The sequence below is a fragment of the Chenopodium album genome, chromosome 17 (assembly GCF_948465745.1).
Source record: "Chenopodium album chromosome 17, dcCheAlbu1.1, whole genome shotgun sequence".
Lineage (NCBI taxonomy): Eukaryota > Viridiplantae > Streptophyta > Magnoliopsida > Caryophyllales > Amaranthaceae > Chenopodium > Chenopodium album.
The window spans coordinates 23,686,573-23,696,479 of NC_137850.1; the positions used below are offsets into that span (position 1 = coordinate 23,686,573).

The 9,907-nt window shown below is 37.3% G+C and overlaps 1 long non-coding RNA gene across 1 annotated transcript; it reads left to right on the forward strand.

Annotated features, from left to right (window-relative positions):
• Positions 1-7,423: 7,423 nt before the first annotated feature.
• Positions 7,424-8,745, forward strand: LOC145587695 (uncharacterized). Its single transcript, XR_014101371.1, has 2 exons — positions 7,424-8,333; positions 8,530-8,745. It is a non-coding gene; the product is annotated as an uncharacterized LOC145587695 (long non-coding RNA).
• The last annotated feature ends 1,162 nt before the right edge of the window (positions 8,746-9,907 follow it).

Consider the following 9,907-nt stretch of genomic DNA (forward strand, 5'->3'; position numbering starts at 1 on the left):
AGTTGCAACACACACTTTTTCACGATATTTAAGAAATATAGGGTTGACATGATATAATACACTTTAAAATGGGGTGAGTGGTTGTTAGAATTGTAATTTAGAGGGCCATGTGATTTAAATAAGGGCAATAGTATAGCTTTTCCCTAGAATGGATTTCCATTTATAATGTGCTGCAAGTATTGTGACATTTCCATTTTAGGGAAGTGTTGCAAGTATTAAAAAACGGAGGAAGTAAGAATAAAGCCATCAAAACTAATAGAAAATATCATTTGATGTAGTAAACAAGTAATCTATTAATTTTACAAACATTAATTAAATATAAAGTTGCTTTTGACTTTGCTCTCATATATGGCAGTCATATAATCAACCCACCTTTTCTAAAAAATAAGAGAATAAATACGTCGTCAATTGGCTATCCCTAAATCAAATACAATTTATAACACTCATCAAACCTAATACAAGTATATGGCAAGAAGAGGGTTCGAACCACATGAAACGATTAAACACTACCAAATATTATAACCAATTAAGCTTGTCCGGAATAGGAAAAGTAAACTAAAGTCTAAAGACACTAAAATAAGTAATAGTATTCACTCGAGCATAAACAAGGCTGGAAAATAAATCGAAATGCGAACTAAGCAAGTCACGTCAATGATTCAAAGAATAATCTTACCACCTCTTAGGGTTAATTGATTTCTCAACTCAAGCACAACTTACACTATCGTCATAAGCCACACGAATCGATGAACAAATCAAGGAAATCATTTAATGGACATTCTTAGATCACACTATTGCCATAATCTAGTTCAATCTACCCAATTACAACAATTGATAGGCCTCTCAAATGAAATAATTGGTAATACATGGAAGACAAAGCATTTTAATCACAAACAAATCAATTTTAAACCCTAAAATATGCTCAAGATCCAACTACACCATAACTATCTTCTTAATGGGGGAACTTCTCACTAATCATGCCAACAACAAGATTAATCACCAAATAACCAAGCATCAACATGATTAACAAGCAATACTAACAACTAAAACAATAATCAAAATAAAGAAATAAAAATAGAGGAGCGGAAGTTAAAAATTCTCATTGATTGAAGGTGAAAATCTACAAGCAAGATTGGTCACACAATTTTGAGGCTTAAGGTGATGTTTAAAGTGCGGAGTTGGAATGTGCTTCCGTGTGATGACGATGCTTGACTATGCTTGAGGGAGTTTCCCTTACTCCTGCTGAAGTCTAAGAGGTGACAAGCTTACAAGGAGAAATTTCCATCTCTCCCGTTGAAGTCTGAGAAATGAGGAGCTTGCAGGGAGGACTTTTGATAACTTTTGCTGGATTTTTAGAAATGAAAAGCTTACAAGGAGGAATTTCGATCACTCCCACTGAACTTTGAGAAATGACGAGCTTGCAGGGAGGAATTTCGATCACTCCCGCTGAAGTTTGAGAAATGACGGTGTTGCAAGGAGGAATTTCGATCACTCCCGCTGAAGTTTGAGAAATTACGAGCTTGTAGGGAGGAATTTCGAACACTCCCGCTGAAGTTTGAGAAATGACGAGCTTGTAGGGAGGAATTTCGATCACTCCCACTGAAGTTTGAGAAATGACGAGCTTGCAGGGAGGTATTTCGATCACTCCTGCTGAAGTTTCAGAAATGACGAGCTTGTAGGGAGGAATTTCGATCGCTCCCGCTGAAGTTTGAGAAGTGATTTTTTTTGGGCAGGTGCAGTTTTTTGCATGACTAGGACATGTGTCAGTCATTTGAGGGTCAGTTTTATTTTTACTTAAGTGACATGGCGATTTGGCTTTATTGCCTAGCTAACCGTCCATTAACTTCTCCATTTAATTCACTATCCCCCCACTTTTTTAATTTCTTCATTTTTTCACTTCTCACTTTTCATCTTCCTCTTTCATTTTTCAAATTTCTTGCTTTCCATATTTCTCGCAGGTGCTTGTTGCTCCTCCATTGTTGTTGTAAATTTTTGTTTCTTTCGCTCTTTTTTGTTGTTGTCTTTGCTCTGTTTTTCTATTTATTTAATTAATTTCTCTCGCACTTTGTTCTACATTGAGATTCCTTGCTTCTTTGACTGTAGTTCAAAATCCCATTTTCTTCTTCAGCTCTCTAATGTCGCCATTGTTGTTGTGTCGTTATTCCTCTACGGCTTCCTTCATGAAGGAACTTTCTTTGTTCCTTTTCTTATATTTGTATTCCCAATTTCTCTTCTTTTTAAATTTTTCTTCGTAAGATTGTTCCCTTTTGGTCGAATTTGACTGTCTCTGCACAATTCTTTTCTCCTTTCTCTTTTTGTTGTATCTGTATTCACGATTCTTTTTCCTCAATTTTTTGTTGTTTTTCCTTTACCTTTGTTCATGGGGTATGACTGATTTTGAATTTTTGAGCATCCCATTCTTTTCACCTTTTCTGGGGGGGCCTTTTGTCTTTGTAGATCTTAGGATGTCAGATGCTAGTGACATCCAAAATGTGAGTGACCCTCTTGTGGGCACAAGAGTCAGATTCTTCTCTTGAGTCGTCTCACTCAGGTGAGCTCCCTACACGCACTTCCTTTATTTCTTCTTCTTCTCCCATTATTCCCTTGCAAGTAGTTATGCCATGCGATCGTGTTCCTACTAAAGCCAAGGCGAGTACTGCTGCGACTCCACCTGCTGCATTTGGGTCGAGCAGTAGTCGTCTTGGTGACGGTAGCACTTTTCGCCCTTTTCGGTCTAGGTTTCGTCCTGATTTATTTGATCCTTACTATGAATGGGTACTTACCCATGATAGGGTTCCCATGCCTCATCTTATCCGTTTGAGGATGCGCGCAATGCCCCATAAGAAATTAGCTGACCAAGTTAAGGATAATCCTCATGATATATCTCTTATTAGCCCCATTCCCCATATTCATCCTTTAAACAATTTTCCATAGCTTGATGATATGGCTAATGTGAATCGGTTTAATCACTATGTAATGCGGGGTGGCCCTTTTACAACTTCTTCACTATCTCCTCCTCCAGCTGTGAACTTAAGCGTGGTTGCTGGGTCTCCCTTTGAGCGTGCTTTTTATGACTGCCAGCCCACTTATGTTCTGGAGCCCGTGGAAGAGGGCATGTCTGATTTCTTCCTTGATGAGAGGTGCCATGGTCCTAGAAATTGCGTGCTAGATTCCAAATGGCGTAAAGACATTGAGAGACTGTTTCTCCTTCTAAGTATTCCTGAGAGACTGACGCTTTTGACACGCTACCAGGAGCGGACACAGGTGATTCAAAGTTTCCCAAGTTTTTGCTGCCCAACTTTTTGTACATTGTGAGTAATGCGCAGCTTTCTGCTATGCACTTATGTTCTACTCATGAGTCTGGTAAGCCTTGTCTTTATTTTTTCTTAGGTGTTTTTCTCCTTTGTATTTTTGTCTACGCTTTGTTCTCATGCCTTTCCCTTTTTCTTGTCTGCTTCTTCAGGTTACGACAAGCTAGATAAGCGTATTCTCGGACTGAAGGGTAATTGGAAGGATCCCATCACTGCTACCACGACTGCTAATCCACCAGAGCTTTTTGAAATCCAGGAGGTCTACACTGGTGCTTTGAAGGGTGAGATCCGCTAGGCTCCGGCTGAACTGAGAGTTGTGTATGGCACTATGACTGCTGCTGATTAAACAGAGTCTTGTCATGCTGAGGCTAAGCCCTTATCTTCCATCGTTGGGAGTCGGCGGGAGATTCACTATAGGCCTAAGAATGTTACTTCGGGGTCTGAGGCATTAGTGGCGCAGGGTGAATCTTCTTCTAAGAACCACCCTACTGTGGCTTTCGGCCAAGTGGCACCTCAACCTTTCATAGTAAGTGAACCATTGAATCAAGCTTTTGATGATCCCAAAAATGATAACATTGATAATTTTGCTGACAACGTTTTTTAATTTCCCCCTCAGGGGGAAGTTGAAGTTGACGCTGCGGTGGGTGAGAAACTCACAATTTTTACTAAGCATGTTCTGTCTGTTCTACAAGCGTTGATGCTACCATTGCTACTCAGGACACTACTGTTCCTTCTACTAAGGCTTTTGCCTTCGAACTACCTAATGAGTCTATCACGGAACTATCAAAGATCACGCCTCGCTCCACTAGGCTTCAAGGCCGTCTGCGAAGTGCTAGCAGGGGAGGGTACTCTCAGCCTGTGGGTTCACATAAGCAGGATCATCCAGTTATTGAATTGGAGGATGATCCTATGATCTCTCCCTTAGGTGATGCCGACCAGCCTACTGCCAAAAGGGCTTGTACCTCTTCTACGCTTGATCCTTTTGCTTCTCATTCTACCAACACCGGGCTTCCTGATGAGAACGTTGTAGACACCTAAAAATGTTTCCCCAAAACCAAACCCGATGATGAACAACCTTTCACCTCCATTATTGGTCGGGTTGAGTATTTAGTCTTGGAGTTCTTAAATCTATATTCCATTCAATACATTTCATAAACCAACCCAATTCTTAGCCCATTTCCCCAAACCGTAACTTATTTTCCACTTTTCGTGTCTGCATCACAAAGCCGAGCTAAACTAATTTTGTGGACCCAAAATTTTTATCCAATTATTATTTGGTTGGATTGGCCTTGAAATAAGCTTACCAAATATATATCATAAGCCTTATTTCGAGTGATGGATCAAAAGTTATCATAGTTTTAAAAATGCGTAAAAAACTGGAATTACCGCGCAACAACTAAAATGTCGCGCCACGGTGCATGCCAACGTGGCACGGTGCCTTGTACCGTGACACAGTAATTTTCACCGTGTCATGGTGCTTTCCCGTGTCTATTCCGCGTTTTTTCTCATACGCTTATGAATCTGGACGCATTTTAGACAAATTATACACCGCGACACGGTGTGCTTCATCGTCCCACGGTGGAGAGTACCATGTTAAGGTGCCTCGTACCGTGTCATGGTGCTTAACACCGTGTCATGGTGCCCAATTAGGGTTTTTCTACGGCTCTTATCTCTTCTAGGGTTCCGTGCATCCCCCTGTTCGTCTCCTCTATAAATACAAACCTGATTTCTGCAGTTTCGGGACCACTAAAAATCACTCTCTCTCCTTACACCAAAAATAATTCTCATCTCCCTCTTTAGCCTACACACTAGCCTCCTTATTCTTCTATAATACTTCCCTTAAGCACTCCAAGCAGTCCATACTTGACCCAAAGTTCCGTCCTTAAACCAAGGCGTGAAAGGTATAATTAACTGAGGGTTTGGACCAAATCAATTCTACTTTTAATTTAATTTAATTTCCATTTTATTTATATTTTTATTGAACTTACTAACAGTTTATTCATGACGTAGTAATTTAAAGGAGCACGCGAAATGTGAGTAATTAATTAATTAAATTACTTATTTTATTTTAATATTGCTTATTTTATTTTAATATTGCTAGTATAATGATTTGGTTTATTATTATTTGATTTGACTAACGATATTATGGTTAAATTGCTTCCAATATTAATGTTGATTTTATTATATTTATTGATCACCATATTGCATGTTTAAAGGGAATATGTAATTGAAAATCATGCCTAATAAGATAATTTGGACGATCGGTTTAAGTTCCTTTTTAATCTTGTTGTTTAATTAAGTGATCACAAATATTTTAGAATTATATGTTGCATTAATATTCAACCAATTTAGCATAATAATAGTTTGGAGTGAATTCACACATGCTTAACGTAGGAGCGCTTCAAACGACGCCTACAACACCTGATTATGTCACCCCAAAAACCAAACCCTGTGATGAGTATCTTTCATGTCATTGAATACCAAACGAGGTGACATGTTGAAGACTTCTCGTGAATTCTTCTATTTTCTAATAAAATAATTCATTTCTATTTCGGAAATCATTCATTTCGTATCCTATTTATGAAAAACATCCAATTCAGTTTATTTTGGTCCATGACATGGGTCCAATAATTTTATAGTTGGATGGGGCTTGAAAAGCACTTTCCAACAATATATTATAAGCCAAATTCCGAGTTATAACGAGGAAGTTATGGCCAAACACTAGTGGAAAAAATCTCATTCGTAACAGGCTATTCGTAACGGGCGAAGCTTTGCCCGTTACAATTAAGATATTCGTAACGGGCAAACTAGTGTCCGTTACGAATACGTATGTATTCGTAACGGGCAAAATAGTGTCCGTTACGAATACGTACGTATTCGTAACGGACACTATTTTGCCCGTTACGAATACATACGTATTCGTAACGGACACTGTTTTGCCCGTTACGAATACTATATTACACGTAGATGACCAAACATGGCCCAATTAATGAGAGGAGAGCCCAATACTCGGCTTTTTAGGTTTTCACTTAACAGCCGTCACACCTCTTTCTCTCTCATCAGTCCCTCACTCCCTCTCTCTCTCCTCTCCTCTCCTCCCCTCTCTGTCATTCACCTCTTCTCTTTCTTTTCAAACTCAGGCCCTCTCATTTCGAGGAGCAACGAGAAGACCTTGAGCAGCGATTGCGTTCATCTTGAGACCGGCGGCTTCATACATTAACTCCCAAGCGGCGTCGGTTTTGGGCGGAGGTGTAACCGGCGATGACGAACAACCAAGCCCGTAGGCTTCTTCCTCTTTAGATCTAAGTCGTTGAACGAACCAATGCTAGGTAAGATTATTCGCTTTGTAATCATCGAATATTAAGTTGAAATTTATGTTGTTTTTAATTGATTTTAGTTTTCTAGGTACTGTATTTTTAGTGATTTGGGATGAAATTCAATCAGATCTAATGGAGGAAAATAGATTTGATTAGAAAAATATAATAATTTGTAATATTTTTTAATAAAAATTGTTAACTGGGTTTTGTAGGTTTACCCTCTGTTTGCATCGGTTGGTGTAGCCGTCGGAATTTGCGGGTTTCAGCTCATCCGGAATATTTGCGGCAACCCAGAAGTGAGGTATATCTTTCTCTCTAATTCAATTTCTTGATTTTCCTTTTAAATTCTAAATAGAATTATTAATATAAAGCGGGATTCATAATATTATTATTAGGTTTAATTTATCTAAATTGATTTCGTTAGGTTGTTTTGATGTGTAATTAAAATCTTTGTATTATTGTGGTAGTTTTGAATTAGGTTTTAAATTCGAGTGAATAAGCAATTTGAGTTGTGTATTGTTGTAAGGTAAAATATGGTGGTTTATCTCGTACTTGTCGATCAATTGTGTGAAAATTAAGGGATTATACAGAAGCTCGGCCAAATTGTGTGAAATTGGATTTGTTTCAGGCATGTGTGAATGTTTTGACATGGAAATTTTCAGTTGATTAGGTTGCCCTGCTCTTGAACAGAGCAATGTTAATTTTCTGGTTGAATTTTTCATTCTGTAAGTGATTGTTTGTGTGAATTTTTCATTAGATCTGATTGAATTTCATCCCAAAGATAGAAAGGGCATGAGCTTCTAATTGTTGCCACAAACCTTAATCAGTATATCAAGATCTTCATCAGGTGGTGTAATGGTGCTTGTATTATTATTTTAATCTTCATTGTCATTTAGTTGGCTGCTGCAACTAAATTTGAATACACAAGCACTAAACTGTGCCCTTGATCAGTCCAGTACAATGTGTATTAATACCTTATGCTTGTATTTCATCTGAGTGAAAGTTATTGTTTTTATTGATATTGATATCAGTCTGTAGAGTTTTGTAGATTTACCCTCCTTTGTCTATTTTTCTGTGATCGAGAAGTGGTATTACTTCTGCTGCTAGAATATGTGCTCTTGTCGTCCAAATTTGAATGTTATTGTCCAATATGTCCTGTCTTTTTCTTTGCAATTTGGTTTTCTCTGAGATTAATGCATCCTGTGCAGCAATGTGTTTACTGATTAATAAACATTGCCTTGGCAGAACGGAAAAGGCAGAAAACTAGTAACTCAATTAACCGGAGTAATAAATTGAGGGATTTATACCATCAAGTTACAATTTGCTCCATAGATCTTTTACCAATTCAGAAGTGAATTTTTTGAGGCACATTCAGAATTGAATTTTCCCATCCCTAAGTAATGATAATCGAAGTATGAAAACAGATTAACAGATGTTGAGCGATGATTCAGATGTATAAGTTTGCTGGAAGCCTCGTAGCAAAAGTATATGTGTCTTGTTTTGCTGTCTTTGTGAATTTAGTGATTTGTTTTCTTTTGTTGGAGTATAATCTGTTATGTTTGTATGGGCAACAAGTAGCAATCCTATTGATGTTACGGATTCATGTTGGGAGATGTATGTCATTGTTCATAAGATAGCTGACCCAGAGGGAGACCAGAGTAGATTGCTATAAACAGCTCTAGATATGAGCAAGATACAGTTTAACAAGGTACTTCGTCAATGCCCCATAATTTGCTGCATCATTGCTAATTACCCCAGATGTAATATCGTATTGTTGTTCCCACTTGAATTTAAAATTCATAGTTAAACAAAGTGATGAAAGTTTTTGCCATGTGATTGCTGGAAGGCATGCATTTCTTATACTGAAAAAGTACTCAAAATTTTGCATTTATCTTGTCGTGCAGGATGTTGGGAAAGCAATGCGGCAAAGCTACTCAAGAGTTTTGGAGAGCTTAGCATTTACATTATGGCTAGACTAGACGATTTATTATTTTAGGTAGTCTTATGTAAACTTGTTTAATTATTATTACAATGATTTGTTTTTGCTTTGTTTTAGTTTTAGTTATTAGGAAATAATTAAAGCAGCTTTTCTTGATTGTATATTATTCGGTAATTATTAAGTGTATATTGTACTTGTATTTATATATATATATATGATTTGATAAAATAATTTTTCAAGCTAGCTGTCCAGCCATGTGCTGGATTTTTTTTTTTAATTGGATCTCATAGTATTCGTAACGGGCAGAACCTGTCCGTTACGAATAACGGGGTTATTCGTAACGGGCTTTTCAGGTGCCCGTTACGAATAACCCCGTTATTCATAACGGGCACCTGAAAAGCCCGTTACGAATAACCCATTATTCGTAACGGGCACCTGAAAAGCCCGTTACGAATAATGGGTTATTCGTAACGGGCAACATAAATGTCCGTTACGAATAATGGGTTATTCGTAACGGGCTTTTCAGGTGCTCGTTACGAATAACTTATTATTCGTAACGGACAGTGCCCGTTACGAATAACAATGGCCATCCGTAACGGCCGCATACGTAACGGACGCTGCCCGTTACGGATGGCCCCTTTTTGCCCGTTACGGATGAGGATTTTTCCACTAGTGAAAATATTAAACTAGGTCCTAAATGAGTTTTATGGGCGTCGAATGATCATGTGGAGGGTTCATTAATTTTAATTGTATTGCTAAAGTCATTAGGATTCTTCCTTGTCTTCTAGAATCTTTTGGAAGGTTATTTTAAATTCTAATGGGATTAGGATTATTAAATATTGTTATATTTGGTTTTGAAAAAATAAGGAAATCTATTTGGAATAAAACAAGTGTTTTAAAAGATTAAATCTGATAGATAAGTACGGAATCTAAGTAACCTAATTTTATTTGCAGAAGAACTCTAAGTTACCTTACACCTCGTTGTGAAAGGTTGATAGTTCTGAGGGTTTGGTCCTAAATCTCTATTTCAATTCTTATTATAATTGTTTGATTTTATATTTTTATTGAAGTTACTAACGTATGTATTGTTTTCATAGAAAGAGGTACGAGGCTTTAAAGTGAGTAATTTGATTGCTCTATTTCTTTAGAAATTATGCTTACATTGTTTTATTAATTTTTAGTATTATGTTAGGATGTCTATATTTCTTTCTAGTATCATGTTAGGGAGAAAGCTTTGATCTTTATGGTTTAGTGACATGCTAGGATTTGTTATAATTCATGTTAGTATCATGCCTAGGATCTTCCTAATAATATTACGCTTTGATGAAATTGATTATGATGAT